Consider the following 14,768-nt stretch of genomic DNA (forward strand, 5'->3'; position numbering starts at 1 on the left):
GGGGGGGGGGGGGGGGTCTGTTACTGCTCGAACAGCCAGGTCTTGAGTTGCTTCCTGAAGGCGAGGTGGTCCTGGGTCAGGCGAAGGTGGGTGGGGAGGGAGTTCCAAGTCTTGGCGGCGAGGTAGGAGAAGGACCGCCCCCCTGTGGTGGTTCTACAGATGCGGGGGACGGCGGCGAGGGCATGGCTGGTCGAGCGAAGCTGGCGTTTGGGAGCGTAGAAGTTGAGGCGACTGTTGAGGTATCCTGGGCCTTGGCTGTGTAGGGCTTTGTGTGCGTGGGTGAGGAGACGGAAGGTGATTCTTTTGTTGACCGGGAGCCAGTGCAGATCTCTCAGGTGTCCGGAGATGTGGCTGCGACGGGGGATGTCCAGGATAAGTCGTGCTGAGGCGTTCTGGATCCGCTGGAGTCTCTTCTGGAGTTTGGCGGTGGTTCCGGCGTAGAGGGTGTTGCCGTAGTCCAGACGGCTGGTGACGAGGGCCTGGGTGACCGTCTTCCTGGTCTCGGTGGGGATCCACCGGAAGATCTTGCGTAGCATGCGCAGGATGTTGAAGCACGACGAGGAGACGGCGTTGACTTGTCTGGTCATGGAGAGGGAGGAGTCCAGGATGAAGCCCAGGTTTCGTGCATGGTCTGTTGGTTTGGGTGCGCTGCCTAAGGCGGGGGGCCACCAGGAGTCGTCCCAGGCGGAGGGTGAGGATCCCAGGATGAGGACTTCCGTCTTGTCCGAGTTCAGTTTCAGGCGGCTGTTCTTCATCCATTCGGCTACCTCTTTCATCCCTTCGTGAAGGTTGGCTCCGGCGGTGGCGGGGTCGTTGGTAAGGGAGAGGATCAGCTGGGTGTCGTCGGCGTAGGAGATGATGTTGAGGTTGTGCTGGCGTGCGATGTCTGCGAGTGGGCTCATGTAGATGTTGAAGAGGGTTGGGCTGAGCGAGGAGCCCTGAGGGACGCCGCAGATGACTTTGGTGGCTTCAGATCTGAACGGGGGGAGGCGGACTCTCTGTGTCCTCCCGGCGAGGAAGGAGATGATCCACTCCAGCGCCTTCTCCTGGACTCCGACGTTGCTGAGGCGTTGTACTAGGGTACGATGGCAGACAGTGTCGAAGGCCGCGGAGAGGTCTAGGAGGATGAGGGCCGCTGTTTCTCCGTTGTCGAGCAGCGCTCGGATGTCATCGGTGACTGCGATCAGGGCGGTCTCGGTGCTGTGGTTGGCCCGGAAGCCAGACTGCGAGGGGTCGAGGGATCCGCTTGTCTCGAGGAAGGCGGCCAGCTGCTTGTTGACGGTCTTCTCGATGACTTTTGCAGGAAACGGGAGCAGCGAGATGGGGCGGTAGTTCTTGAGGTCGGTGGGGTCAGCCGATGGTTTCTTGAGTAGAGCGCTGAGTTCGGCGTGCTTCCAGCTCTCCGGGAAGGTAGCGGTATCGAAGGAGGTGTTGATGATGTCCCGCAGGTGGGGTGCGATGACAGCGTCGGCCTTGTTGAAGACGTGGTGAGGGCAGGGGTCGGTGGGAGATCCGCAGTGGATGGAGTTCATCGTGCGGACGGTGTCTTCGGTGCTGATCGGTGTTCAGGCGCTGAGGGTGGTGGTGGGGGGCGGTGGTTCGGTCGTGGCGTTCGTCGGTTGGGTGCTGAAGCTGTTGTGTATGTCCGCGATCTTGTTGTGGAAGAAGGAGGCGAGGGAGTTGCAGAGGTCTTGCGAAGGGGTGATGTCGTTGTTTCCAGCATTGGGGTTGGAGAGCTCTTTGACGATGTTGAAGAGTTCTTTGCTGTTGTGTGCGTTGTTGTCCAGTCGTTCCTTGAATGCAGTTTTCTTGGTGGCGCGGATGAGTTGGTGGTGTTTTCGGGTGGCGAGCTTGAGGGCAGTCATGTTGTCCGGAGTTGGGACTCTGCGCCAGGTTCTCTCGAGGGCTCGGCAGTTCTTCTTGGAGCTCTTGAGTTCGTCGGTGAACCATGGGGCTTTCTTGCTGCCGGGTCTGCTAGGCGGGGTCCTCAGGGGGGCGAGCTCGTCTGCGCAGTCGCTGATCCACTTCGTGAGGTTGGTGGCCGCCTGGCTAGGGTTCGTTGTGCTGGTGGGAGGGTTCATGCTCAGGGAGGACGCGAGCTGGTCGGCTGTGATCTTGTTCCAGTTCCTGCGTGCAACCTGTTGCTGGTGGTGGTGGATCGTGGTCCTTGCGAAGCTGAAGTGGACGCAGCTGTGGTCCGTCCAGTGGAGTCCGGTGGCGTGGCTGAAGGCGATGTCCTTGCTGGATGCGAAGACGGGGTCGAGTGTGTGTCCGGCGTAGTGGGTGGGGGTTGTCACCAGTTGCTTGAGTCCCAGGTTTGCGAGGTTGTCCAGCAGGGTGGTGGTGTTGCGGTCGTTGTTGTGTTCCAGGTGGAAGTTGAGGTCCCCGAGGAGGATGTAGTCAGCGGAGCAGAGGGCGTGTGGGCTGATGAAGTCGGCGATGTCTTCGCTGAACTGTGTGCGTTGTCCAGGGGGTCTGTAGATGAGGGTGCCTCTGAGGGTGGTCTTCGGGTTGATGTGGACTTGGAAGTGCAGGTGCTCGGCGGTTGTGAAGGTGTCGTCGGTGTTGGTCGTGATGCGGATGGAGTTCCTGTGGACGATGGCGATGCCTCCTCCGGTGTGGTTGATGCGGTCCCGTCGGATGATCTTGTAGCCGTCTGGGATGGCGATGGTGATGTCAGGCGCAGAGGAGGCGTTCATCCAGGTTTCCGTGAAGAAGGCGACGTCTGGGGCTGTGGTGTCGAGCAGGTTCCAGATCTCGATGGCGTGCCTGTGGACGGAGCGGGTGTTGAGCAGGATGCATCTCAGGTGGCTGCGGCTGCTGTTGCTCGTCGAGGTCTTGGGCACTGCTGGAGTGGTGCAGGTCCGGATGCAGGTGAACTTGCAGGAGTTGCAGCAGAAGGGTCCGTGGGTGCGTCTCGGTAGCATCCTGGGCTTCGGCCGGCGTTGAGTGCGTTGGCGTCGTATGTCCGGCGGGTGGGCTGGGGTCTGCGGGGGCCAGGGGTCCTGGCGCTGGGCGCGGTCCAGGCGCGGACGGGCGTAGACGGGTTTACCTTTGGCGCACCTTCAGCGCTCAATCGGTGCTCCCGCTGCGCGCGTCCGCTGCGCGGTCGCTCTGGGGACGTCATAAGAAGGGAGCCGGTCGGGAGGGTCTGCGGGGAGGCGGGAGCGTGAGCCAATCGGCTGTCGGGGGGCGGGGCCACGGGCTGGGGCGGCGGGAAAATCTGGAGCCGGCTTGGCGGCCCTCGGGTGGCTGGGGCGGCGGGAAAATCTGGAGCCGGCTTGGCGGCCCTCTGGTGGCTGGGGCGGCGGGAAAATCTGGAGCCGGTTTGGCGGCCCTCGGGTGGCAGGGGCGGCGGGAAAAGCTGGAGCCGGCTTGGCGGCCCTCGGGTGGCTGGGGCTGCGGGAGGCTGGTGTGGGCTCGGCGGCCCTCGGGTGGCTGGGGCTGCGGGAGCGGCAGCAGGTTGAGTATACATTGAGCTCTTTTGGTGTAGCCTGCCCACATGGAGATTCCTTTAATGGTTAGACTGGAGCAGTACCCTGCAGCTTGTTTTATAGAGCCAAGGTGACTCCTGTGCACATTATGGAAGTATTTATTTTTATTCTATTATTGCTGTTATGGTTTTATTTGGTTTACTGCCTGCCGGTTTAGTGTCTGGTGTGAGTTCTGGACATAGCAGTGGGACACACAGTGTACATATAAACTACACATATAAATTATTTTTGCAGTGTAAAATCTCTTCTGGATCTACATGCTGTGCATAATTCGTCTATCTACTGGTTGGGTCTGGAAGTTCTGGGTTACAAATAATATTACCTACTCGTGGTGGGCTTCAACATAGGTGGACCCTAGCTATGATGATGTCTGTAAGCCCACAATGCCCATTTTGATGACTACTGTTACAAAAGTAATCCACACTGTTTAAAATGATCCTCGGAGCTTTGCGAGTAGGTACCAGGAAAACTTATTTTTGTTCGACTAACAGATGTAGTGCCTCAAGCTCATGTTAACAACTGAATGCTCCCAACTGACATTCCCCACCCATATATATATATATATATATATATATATATATATATATATATATATATATATATATATATATACAGTCCCCTGGTTTGAATAAATACAGATCCTCGAGCATGTCCCACACGTTAGGCAGCACACATATGAAACATAACAATAGACACAAGCCCACAGCGCTATGCCACAGTTGTGTACTAGAAAAACAACATCAATTTGAAATAGGACTTGCATGGGAAATAGGCACGACCATAGCACTCATGCACAATAGACACATGAAACACACCTTCCCCCCTTTTTAAATAAAATTATATATTTATTTTTATATACGCCACCACGTAATCTCGGAATCTCAAGGGAGGTTTGCGTGTCATCATGCTTCTAGACCATCCATATTGTCAACTCCTTCACTGGGCTGCGTTTCTCTAGTCATGACTGTAATCTTTCATACAATCCTCATCATCCACAACCCAAAAAAACCATTATCCAGATGTTCCCTAGGACCAAAATCCTTTCCTTTGAACAAAGACACATAACTGAGATTCCAGACACTTCCTCCTTTCACCTGCACAGCATTTTCAAAAACTTCAGTGACCTGCATAGGATCTGACCAACACGCAATCCCCTTACCACTCATTCTCCCTTTCTTGAGACGCACCATATCATTAACGTTCACCATCTGTTACTAGCTCCTTTTCCCTAATGTGTCTCTCCTATTTTAGTTATACTACTTTACCCTACTTCAGATCCCCTTCAGCCACATCATCCACATTTTTCTTCTGATTTCTCAACCACCAGGGATCCAATTTAGTTCTACGTTTCTGTCCCCTAAATAATTCAAATGGACTCACTGAAGTCACTGTGTTGGGTTAAATCCTATATGACAACAGCATGGACTGTAAAACCAGCCTCCAGTTCAAATTACCCTTTACTGCTAACTGAATCGCTTCCTTAACCACAAGGTTAAACCTTTCCACCTGACCATTATCCTAGGGATGGAATACATCAATGCGTTTATGCACCACCTAAAACTTCTCCAGATACTTTTCCAAATAATCACTAACAAATTGTGGGCCATTGTCAGTTACTACCTCTTGAGGGATACCCTTCCCTGTAGAAAAGCTCACCTAAAGCCGCCACCATACTCAGAGGTGACTTCCGTATCGGGCGCCAGGTAATTCAACCGGCTGTGGATCAGGAGTCGATGCCCTTGCCATTTTGTCACTCAAAGCACAGTTACCACACATCCTCACTTGATGTTCCACAAATGAATATATCCTGGTCACCATAAATTCTACCTGACTGCCTCCTAGTGCTTGACATACCCTGATGTCCTTCCTGCGTTATATACACCAGGACCTCCCTCAAATTAAAAGGAGGTACACACTTGTTACCTCTTACGACAATACCCTTCTCCGCTGCTAACTCTTCCTGCACTTTAAAAAAAAAAAATCCTCTCCTTGAACTTTCCTTTCCACTGGCCAACCACTGGATTACCCTTTTTTTTATCCTCTCCTTGAACTTTCCTTTCCACTGGCCAACCACTGGATTACCCTTTTCAGTTCGCCCTCCATCTCCATCACCTATTTCCACCTGGCTTCCTGAATGAAAAGTTATTCCAAACGTAACAAATTGACATCCTGCCACGTGAATGCAACTTCACATTCTTCTCAATCGGGTTTCAAATTATGCTTACCAGGTAAAGGAGTTATAGTTAACAGTTGGTCCTAGATGTAAATTCACCATACAACACAATTCCTATAGTACTCAAATATTTCTTTACACAGTCCGCTTTAGATTGAATCACTACGGTTGTTAGAAAAAACACGACATGATAGATATATTAGCCCAGAATATCAGTTGATACAAAAAATGTAACTCTTTTTCACTGGCTCGTGGTTTTAAAATCCTCCGTAGCCCATATTTTCGTTTGTTGTTACAGGTGCCCACTGACATTGGGTTCCTTTTAACCTACGTGCACATTGAGTTACCCTTTGCCCTTTCCTTCCTTATCCCGTCCTGATGAAGAGCCTGTTCTGAGGAATTCATTCACCCGTTCTCTTTGTGGGTCGAAACGTCGACATTCTCCTTTGGGGCCTGCACCTGTTATTTCCTGCCCTTTGCCCCCCTCCTAATCCCCTTACTAGCAGTGCAAATCAAGGAATACAGAGGATTTTAAAACCACGAGCCAGTGAAAAAGAGTTACATTTTTTGCGAGCTTCTATAGTCAGGGCAGGCTCATTCTTGTATATAAATCATTTTCACTTTGTTTCACTGATCTCTTTGATCAATCACTTGAGCACTTACTTTCACTCTTCTCTGTGCACTCTATTGATATTAGAACACTTTGGTTTTGTAAATAATTTTATAAATTTGCCAATATTTTTCAAAATGTATATTAAATAAGAGAGTCCGGCTGGACTCGACTAAAACTTCTATGTTTCAGTGTTTCTTATGTATCAATTGATATTCTGGGCTAATATATCTATCATATCGTGTTTTTTCTAACAACCGTAGTGATTCAATCTAAAGCGGACTGTGTAAAGAAATATTTGAGTACTATAGGAATTGTGTTGTATGGTGAGTTTACGTCTAGGACCAACTGTTAACTATAACACTTGATACCCAGGCTCTTTGACTATAATTGGGTTACCCCTTGTTTTATAACAATTACCAGGTAAAGGAAGCCTGGACATGTACTCAGTATGAACATTACACATGAATTGAGGAGCTTCTCAATCTTTAGTAAGATTGCAAGCTCCAGTACAGTTATGGTCTTCAAAATGGAGTTTGCAGCATGAAATTCAGAATGTTCAACTTTTAACTAAATAACGACAGTTGAGGCAAAAAAAAATCTAATTAGCTTGCCTGCCGGCTGTAAGCAGACTACAGGTGAGAGTGGGAGAGTTAGGCATTGTGAGAAAGTGCCACCTTTCTTGCATGGTATGGCCCCACTTGTTGCTGAATTGCTGATGTGCTTTGACTGAGTGTGCCCCGGGCTTCTGCCAATCAGGTGCCCAGGGCCTGTGTTCCTTCCCTAAAACTGTAATGAAGCTGAAACCCAATTGGCATCTCTTGCCACATGTCAGCCCCTAGTAAATGGTACCCAGGGCATTGTGACCAGAGAAGAACCCTAAGGGCTGCATCTCTTATTGTGCCACCCTTAAGGGCCCTGCACCCCGATACCCCCACCCTGCCTTGGCAGACTGAGTATCCTGGTGCAGACCTAAACAAATAGTCGACATGGCACACATCCTTGTGTGCCATGCCCACAAACCCACTGCCCTGGCATATATCAGTCACCCCTCTAGCTGGGTGCCGAATGCCAGTGGTGTGGGCACAGGTGCATGAGCCCTGTGCCCCTACAGTACCCTAGGCCATGCCTGGGCACTGTAAGTGCAGTGATGCCATTAAGAGTATATGGTGCTGGGAGGTTGGCATTACGAACTCCACAGCACCATAATAGCTACACTGAAGACTGACAGATTTGATATCAAACTTCTTAGTACATTAAACCCACACTGATGCCAGTGTGGGATTTAATGTAAAATGCACTACAGAGGGCATCTTAGAGATGCCCCCTGAAACCTAACCTACAATCCACGTCTTGTCTGAGAGGCTGCCTAGGCTGCCACACAGCAGACATGTTGCTAGACCCCTGGGTGGAGAGTCCCCGCTCTCCTGGGCCTGCAACAATGCACATCCTGGGCGAGGTGCTAGGCCTCCTCCCCCAGGATGAGCAGGGGGAAGCTTCAAAGGCATACCGCCTCTGTGAGCTTCTCCAGACCAATTGCTGTACTCAGCAACTGGCCCCCACTCTTGCGGGAAGACAGCCGGGAAACCCTACGTAAGAAAAGTGGGTGTGCCATCCTGTGCCAACTCCACCCCTCAGGTGGGAGAGGCGAAGTAAAGCACAACTCCGGGCTGCGGCGATCTTGAGGATGGGGAGCCCTGCCCAATCAGAGATGGGCTCCTGCCCCCCTCCCACAGGAGAGTAGCAGGATAGGGGGTGTACTCACCCCAGGACACGGACCTATTGCTCCCTGCCCTTCCCCTACCTGTAACGCCCTAAATGTAGTATTTAGGGCTACCCTGAACTTTCCTTCCTCAGATCCCGATTTCGAAACAAGAAAGAAGACCAAGAAGAAGAAGACCTGTTGTGCAGCCGCTAACAAGAGGACAACACCAACTGACTTAGCCCCTGCCCTACAGGCCTGTTGATCTTTGAACGTGCTCCTGCTAAATCCCAGCTTCTCCTGCGGAAAGCAACCTCAAGAACCCCGGAGGACCTGCCTGCCTTGACCCTCTTAGAGACTGGGACTCCCACGAGCAGTGGCTCTGCTCAAATAGCAATACCCCTGGTGCCAGCCAGGAACCGCAAATCCATCCCACTCTGCACCCGCCGAGCCTGGCCTGTGCCCAAGTGGATAAAGACCCTGAGGATGCAACCTTTGTCCTATCCTACTTCCCCATTTGCCCTGAGCAAGTTACCAGGAGCCCAGTTCCCACAGCCGTGTGGCCTGCTAGCCAGCAGCCACCAACCGAAGGCCCCCTGCCTCTTATTGGATAACATTGGGCCTAACTACCGCTGCACCCGGCTGCCCCTGTGCCGCTGAGGGTGTACCAACTGTGCCTACCTGACCCTAGGTGACCCCTGAGTCTATGCCCAGAAACGTAACTCTACCAGTCTAGTACTTACCTAAAAGCTGATAACACATTTTCCTTCCATAGGTTAACATTGACGGGTTTCACTTGGATTTTCTTCCAAGTGTGGAGTTTTGAAACTTAAAAATATTCATCTAAAATCAGCCGAACTACAAATTTCGATTTAGTCACCTGCTATCAGGAGAGACCTCAGTGCTGTATTTTTCAGCCCAGTACTAACACTGAAAAGTAATTCTAACTGTACTTACCAGTAACTTGAATTTCCTTCCATAGGAGATCATTGCCTGCTTTTTACTGAAAAAGTTTGTCGATTTTTTAAACTTACAAATATTCTCTAAAAATCGTGCCAACGATAAAAACGTAATTACTTGCCTGTTTTAGATAGAGGTCCCAGTGCTGAACCTAGGAGTCCAGCACTGGATTACAAAAGTAACGTGAACATACTTTACCTGCAAATTGAATTTCCTTCCAAAGGATAACATTGGTAATTTCAACTGAAAAAGTGGCAACTTTTAAAATACAATAATATTACTTAAAAATCACAACTGTAACCATAACGCTTTTACTTAACTGTTTACAGCTCATGTCCCAGGACTGAATCTAGGATCCAGTCCTGTGGTTAGAAAAGTAATCTACAAAGTAACTAATTGCATTTAACCAGAAATTCCCACTGTGCTCAATGTTACATTGTTTGACATTGTGTTGCCTACTGCAACAAACTGTAGCTATTGCATTCAAAAAGTCTATTTCCTATTTGAAAATTATTTAACTAAAGTAACCCATCCTGCAAAAGTATATTTTGATACCTTGTTGGTTCTAAAATAAAACTAAATCTTTTGATACAAAACCATTGGCCTATGTTATGTTATGTTATTCAAAATGTATTAAGCGTACGGGCACCCAGGGGTTTCATGGCGCTTAAGGTGAGAAGGATGGTAAACAGTATCCTAACCGTGCGCTTGCTTGAATAACCAGGTCTTCAGTGCGCCCCTAAATTCCGCCAGATTAGTGCAACTCCGGAGTGACAGGGGAAAAGAGTTCCAGATTTTAGGGGCCAGATAAGCGAATCGGCATCCGCCAAGTCGTTTCTTTTTGAAAAGGGGCAAGGTGAGGAGAGACAAGTGAGCAGATCGGAGATCGCGGGTCGGTTCGTGTTTGTTTATCAGATGATTAATGAACCTGGGACTTTTGCCATGGAGAGCCTTAAAGGTCAGGCAGCCTACCTTGAAAGTAACCTGGTGGGCTATGGGAAGTCAATGAAGAGTGGCTAGCAATGGTTTCGCCAAACTCCTGCCATTGCTTTTGAATATTAATCTGGCCGCCTGACGTTTAGAGAGAGCCAGGGGAAGGCCTAAATAAATAGAATTCGAAAAATCTAAACGGGAGAGGACCAAGGCAATTACCATCTGGAAAAGGGCAGAGTGTGTGAGCAGATGAGCAATTTTCTTGATCTTTCGTAACTGGAAGAAGCTAGAAGAAATCACCGTTCCCACATGACTTTTCCGTGAGAGATCGGAACTAAGGGTGACCCCGAGACTCTTCACCGAAAGAGAGGGAGACGGGGGAGATCCCATTGAAGACGGCCAAAAATGAGGTCCCCAGCTAGTTGCACTTTTTTTTTCACAACCGTTTTTATTGATTGATTAGGCAGAGCATAAATACAGTTCTCCACAATCAGGAGGGCACTGTCAAATGGCAGGCATACGTCAAGTTGTATACAAACCTAATCACTCAAAAAAAAAAAACCCTGCCCGCCCCCCTCCACCACCCCAACCACCCAAGACTCCAACTACCCACCCCTTATCCCACCCTATCCCAATGCACGTGATCACAATCAGCCTCAGCATATGAATAAAGGACAGCAATCGTCGAGTGCCCCCCTAGGCCTGGAAGTCCCCATCTGCAGGCAGTCCATCATCCGAGTCTGTTGGGGGCTCCAAAGTCAACCCCCTGTAATCCGCCCACCGTCTCCAGATCTTGAAATGTTTCCTAGGGCATCCCCTGGCTTCAAACACAGGTAGCTCTAACCCCATGCAATAATCCAGGCCCGCTTTCCAGGCAGCCAGAGGAGGAGCACGCTCACCCTTCCATGCCCTCGCCAGATCTCGTTTGGCAACTACCAAGCCCAGCAACAAAAGGTGACGTTTGTAGATGTTCCCACCCACATTCTCCAAGATATGCAGAAGACCCAGCCTGGGCGTACGGGGAAGGTCCCACCCCAGCACCTCCGACAGGCAGCTCCACTCCCCGTTCCAGAACCGAGTCAGACCAACACAGGACCACACCGTATACAACAGCGTACCTCTCTGTCCCACAGCGCAGGCATTCCGGAGTCGCAGTTAGGCCAGCCTTCCATAGTCTCTCCCTGGTGTAATAGGCCCTATGCAGATATTTAAATTGTATTAAGCGGAGCCGCACGGCAATGGCCGCCCCACGGGGGGATTCCAGGGCCTCCCTCCAGTCATCCTCGTCCAATGGACCAATGTCTGTTTCCCAGGACTCTTTCAGTGATAGTAGAGAAGAGGAGCAATGGGTGACTAGTGTTAGGTAGATTCGGGATACTTTTTTATCCCCGAGGTCTCCCATGAAGAGCTTGGCTTCCACCGGACTAAATTCTGGGAGTTGATCCAGGCCGACCAAACTAGGTGCAAGTGCATGACGGAATTGTAGGTATTTCAAGAATTGGGTCTTGGGCATATGGAATTCAGTGCTAAGGTCCTGGAAGGACTTGAGCGTAACCCCGGTAAGGACATGTCCAAGCGAAGAAATTCCAATAGAGTCCCAGCTACCAAACCCCGTCAGCGAGGCCAGTGCGGGGAGCTGTCCATTTTTCCACAGTGGGGTTTCTGCCGTCAGTCTACCCCACCAGCCCATACGGTGCAGTACCTGTCTCCAAATCATGAAGACCACCTGTGTGACTCGCGGCAGCCTCCTCCGTTGCCCAGCCGAGTACAATAGCGTATGCAATGTGGTATCTCCCATCAACGAGCGTTCGAGGGCGTATGCAGGGTCTCTTCTATCGCCGTACCACCATTCATTGAGAACCAAAAGGTGGGAGGCTTGGTAGTAGGACAGGAGGTCCGACGTGGCCAGACCTCCACAGTATGTGGATAGGAAGCATGTCCGCAGCGCTACCCTGGCGGCACCCCCCGCCCATAGGAAGCGGCCCAGCACCGAATTGACCCGACGGAACCACTGTGGTTCAATTTTATACGGGTGGTTCTGCAGTTGATACAGTAGGCGCGGAAGGGCGACCATCTTGAAAATCGCAGACCTACCGAAGATGTTGAGGGGCATGCGAGACCATGTCTTGATGTCGGATTGGACTCGGTCCCACACAGGCAGCACGTTGCGCTCCCAAGCAATGTCAGCGGACTCGGACAGGAAGACTCCCAGGTATTTCAAGCCCCCGACGGCCACCTGCAAGGCCGACGCCCAGGGGTATACACCTGTCTCCCCGCCCAGCACCCATAGGGTAGACTTGCGCGGGTTGAGAAAAAGTCCTGACACCTCCCCAAATATGTGCATTATCTCCAGTATTCGAGGGCCAGATCGGTTAAGGTCGGTCAGGAAGAAAAGGACATCGTCCGCATAAAGCGCAATTCTATCTGAGAGTCCTGCTCCCCACACAAAGCCACGTAGCTGCGCATCAATGCGCACCCAAGAGGCCAATGGTTCCATGGCCAGCGCAAAGAGGTATGGGGACAGTGGGCACCCCTGTCGGGTTCCCCTGGCAATCGAGAATTTCTCTGAGATCGCCCCAGACACTCGTACAGATGCAGTGATGTCCGTATATAGCAGCTTGACATATGAAATAAACACCGGACCTAGGTTGAGGCGTGGCATGAGAGTGAACAGGTACGTCCAGCTGACCGAATCAAACGCCCTGTCAATGTCTGCCAGAAGTAGGGCCGCCCGCTCCCCGGTGGCCCCCATGGCGTCAACAGCCGCCTGCGCTCGTCTGATGTTGTGTCGTGTCGCCCTATGCGGCATGAAGCCCGCCTGATCCGGATGGACCAAATCAGCCACATATGGGAGAAGGCGGTTTGCCAACGCCTTAGCCAGTAGCTTGGCTTCGATGTTGAGCAGGGATATGGGGCGATAAGATTCATGCCGGTCAGGTGGCCTATCCGGCTTCTGAAAAACGACAATTTCAGCATGGCGCCAGTCCGCCGGCAGGCTACCCCGTTCTCGCGCTGTCTTCAGTGCCCTCCTAAAGTGTGGTCCTAATTCAAGATGGAACTTTTTATAAAATTCGCATGGGAACCCGCTCGGTCCAGGTGCCTTACCCATGTTGAGTTGCCCTAGCACATCTCCCAGCTCCTCTGCCGTAAGGGGGAGGTCCAGGGATTTCCTCGCTTCGTCTGAGACTGCACGGGGGGGTAAGTCAGCAATGAACTTGTCTATCGCATCCGGTGGAAGACTGTCCTGGTGAGCATATTGCTCCGCGTAAAGTGGGCGAAGCTCGTCGCCAGGGTCGCTGGGTCTGTTATGGCAATTCCCTCACCGTCGGTGAGGCCCGGCAGTGTGACCGGCTGTAGGGTGTGTTGACATAGCCTGTGCAGCATGGTGCAGGACTTATCGCCCCACTGATATACCCTGCTCCGCGTGGCTAGCCACGCTTGTCGAGCCTCGTCAATTAAGACAGACGCGTAGGATTGCTGAGCTTGCAGGAGCAGCCGTCCCGCCACTTCTTCCCCCCTCCCCTGACACTTCCGTTCTAGCACCTCCACCCGCGCCGCGGCTGCGACAATGGCTTCACGACGGCTGCAACGGGCGGCAGCACACCATGCTAGGTCTATGCCCCTCAACGTAGGCTTCATGGCTTCCCAGACTGTCACCCCATCCATACCCTCGACCAGGTTTTCCTGCCAGTAGTGGGCAACTGCGCTTCGCATATGTTGAGTATAGTCTGCCTGTTAAAGATGCCACGAGGACATCCTCCATCGGAATGGTTGACGGTTCTTGTGCAGCTCAACCCGCACTGCAACAGGGGAGTGGTCGGACAGTCCTCTAGGCCGAATCGTGGCCTCTCTCACCCTATCAAGGAATGGTCCTGGCATAAACACATAGTACAGTCGTGAAAAGGAACCATGCACAGCAGACACATAGGTATATTCTCGCACCGTGGCATGCAAATGTCTCCAAACATCCACCCAGCCCAATCCGTCCACCATTGCTCTCAGTCTTGTAGGAGAGGCAACCGCCCCTGTCCCCTGTAGCCTCCTGCGGTCCAGGCACATATCCATAACATCGTTCCAGTCGCCACCTATCACAGGTAGGGATTCCGGGATATCAGCCCACAGTTCAAATATCCTCTCAGCTAGGGACCACTGTAAAGGGGGAGGGGCATACACACTACCAAACACCACCGGTTCCGCACCAATCATGCCCTTGACAAACACATAGCGACCCAGTGGGTCAATCCATTGCCATTCATGCGTGTAGGCCAACCTCCGATGAATCAGAACAGCCACTCCCCTCGAACCCCTGGAGAACCCAGCATGAAACACCTGTTGGTAACCAAATCTCTGCAGGCTAAGCGCCTTTGTCCCCATCATGTGTGTCTCTTGCAACAGCATCACATCGGCAGAGTCCCTTTTTCCCCACCGCAAGACTGCCCCTCGCTTAATTTTGTCCAGCTTCCCCCTGACGTTCCAGCTTAGTATGCGCATGGATTCCCTGGCGGGTCCCTGCATTGACATATCAACTATAGTCACGATGGAAAAAACCTCGAGGAGCCCAGAACCCAGTCCAAGCACTCAATGCAACAAATTTCAAGGCATTAGAGATCACGTGCAACCCCCTCAAATTACCCCCCCACCCCCCGTCACACCCCTCCAACACTGCCCCCCCAACTCCCCAACACCTGACTCCCGCCCCCTTCCCCTATACCTCATGGAACACTGAAGTATCTGTCGCGGCATGGGGGACTTCGGGCCCAAAACAGAGCGCCCAAAGCCAACCATGCCGATGGATCCCAACTATGCCCACCAGCTAAAGAGTCCCCCCCCCCTCAGGGCCACCCCCTGCCTGTGGGGGAACTAGGCCGCCCTACAAATCGGTCCCCCGAACCCCAT

The 14,768-nt window shown here is 51.9% G+C and overlaps 1 protein-coding gene across 8 annotated transcripts in view; it reads left to right on the forward strand.

The window, feature by feature from the left end:
* Positions 1-14,768, forward strand: part of SBF1 (SET binding factor 1) — a 1,591,024-nt gene that overhangs the window by 825,081 nt on the left and 751,175 nt on the right. The window lies entirely within an intron of this gene.

The sequence above is a fragment of the Lissotriton vulgaris genome, chromosome 1_1, assembly GCF_964263255.1.
Source record: "Lissotriton vulgaris chromosome 1_1, aLisVul1.2, whole genome shotgun sequence".
NCBI classification, from domain to species: Eukaryota; Metazoa; Chordata; class Amphibia; order Caudata; family Salamandridae; genus Lissotriton; species Lissotriton vulgaris.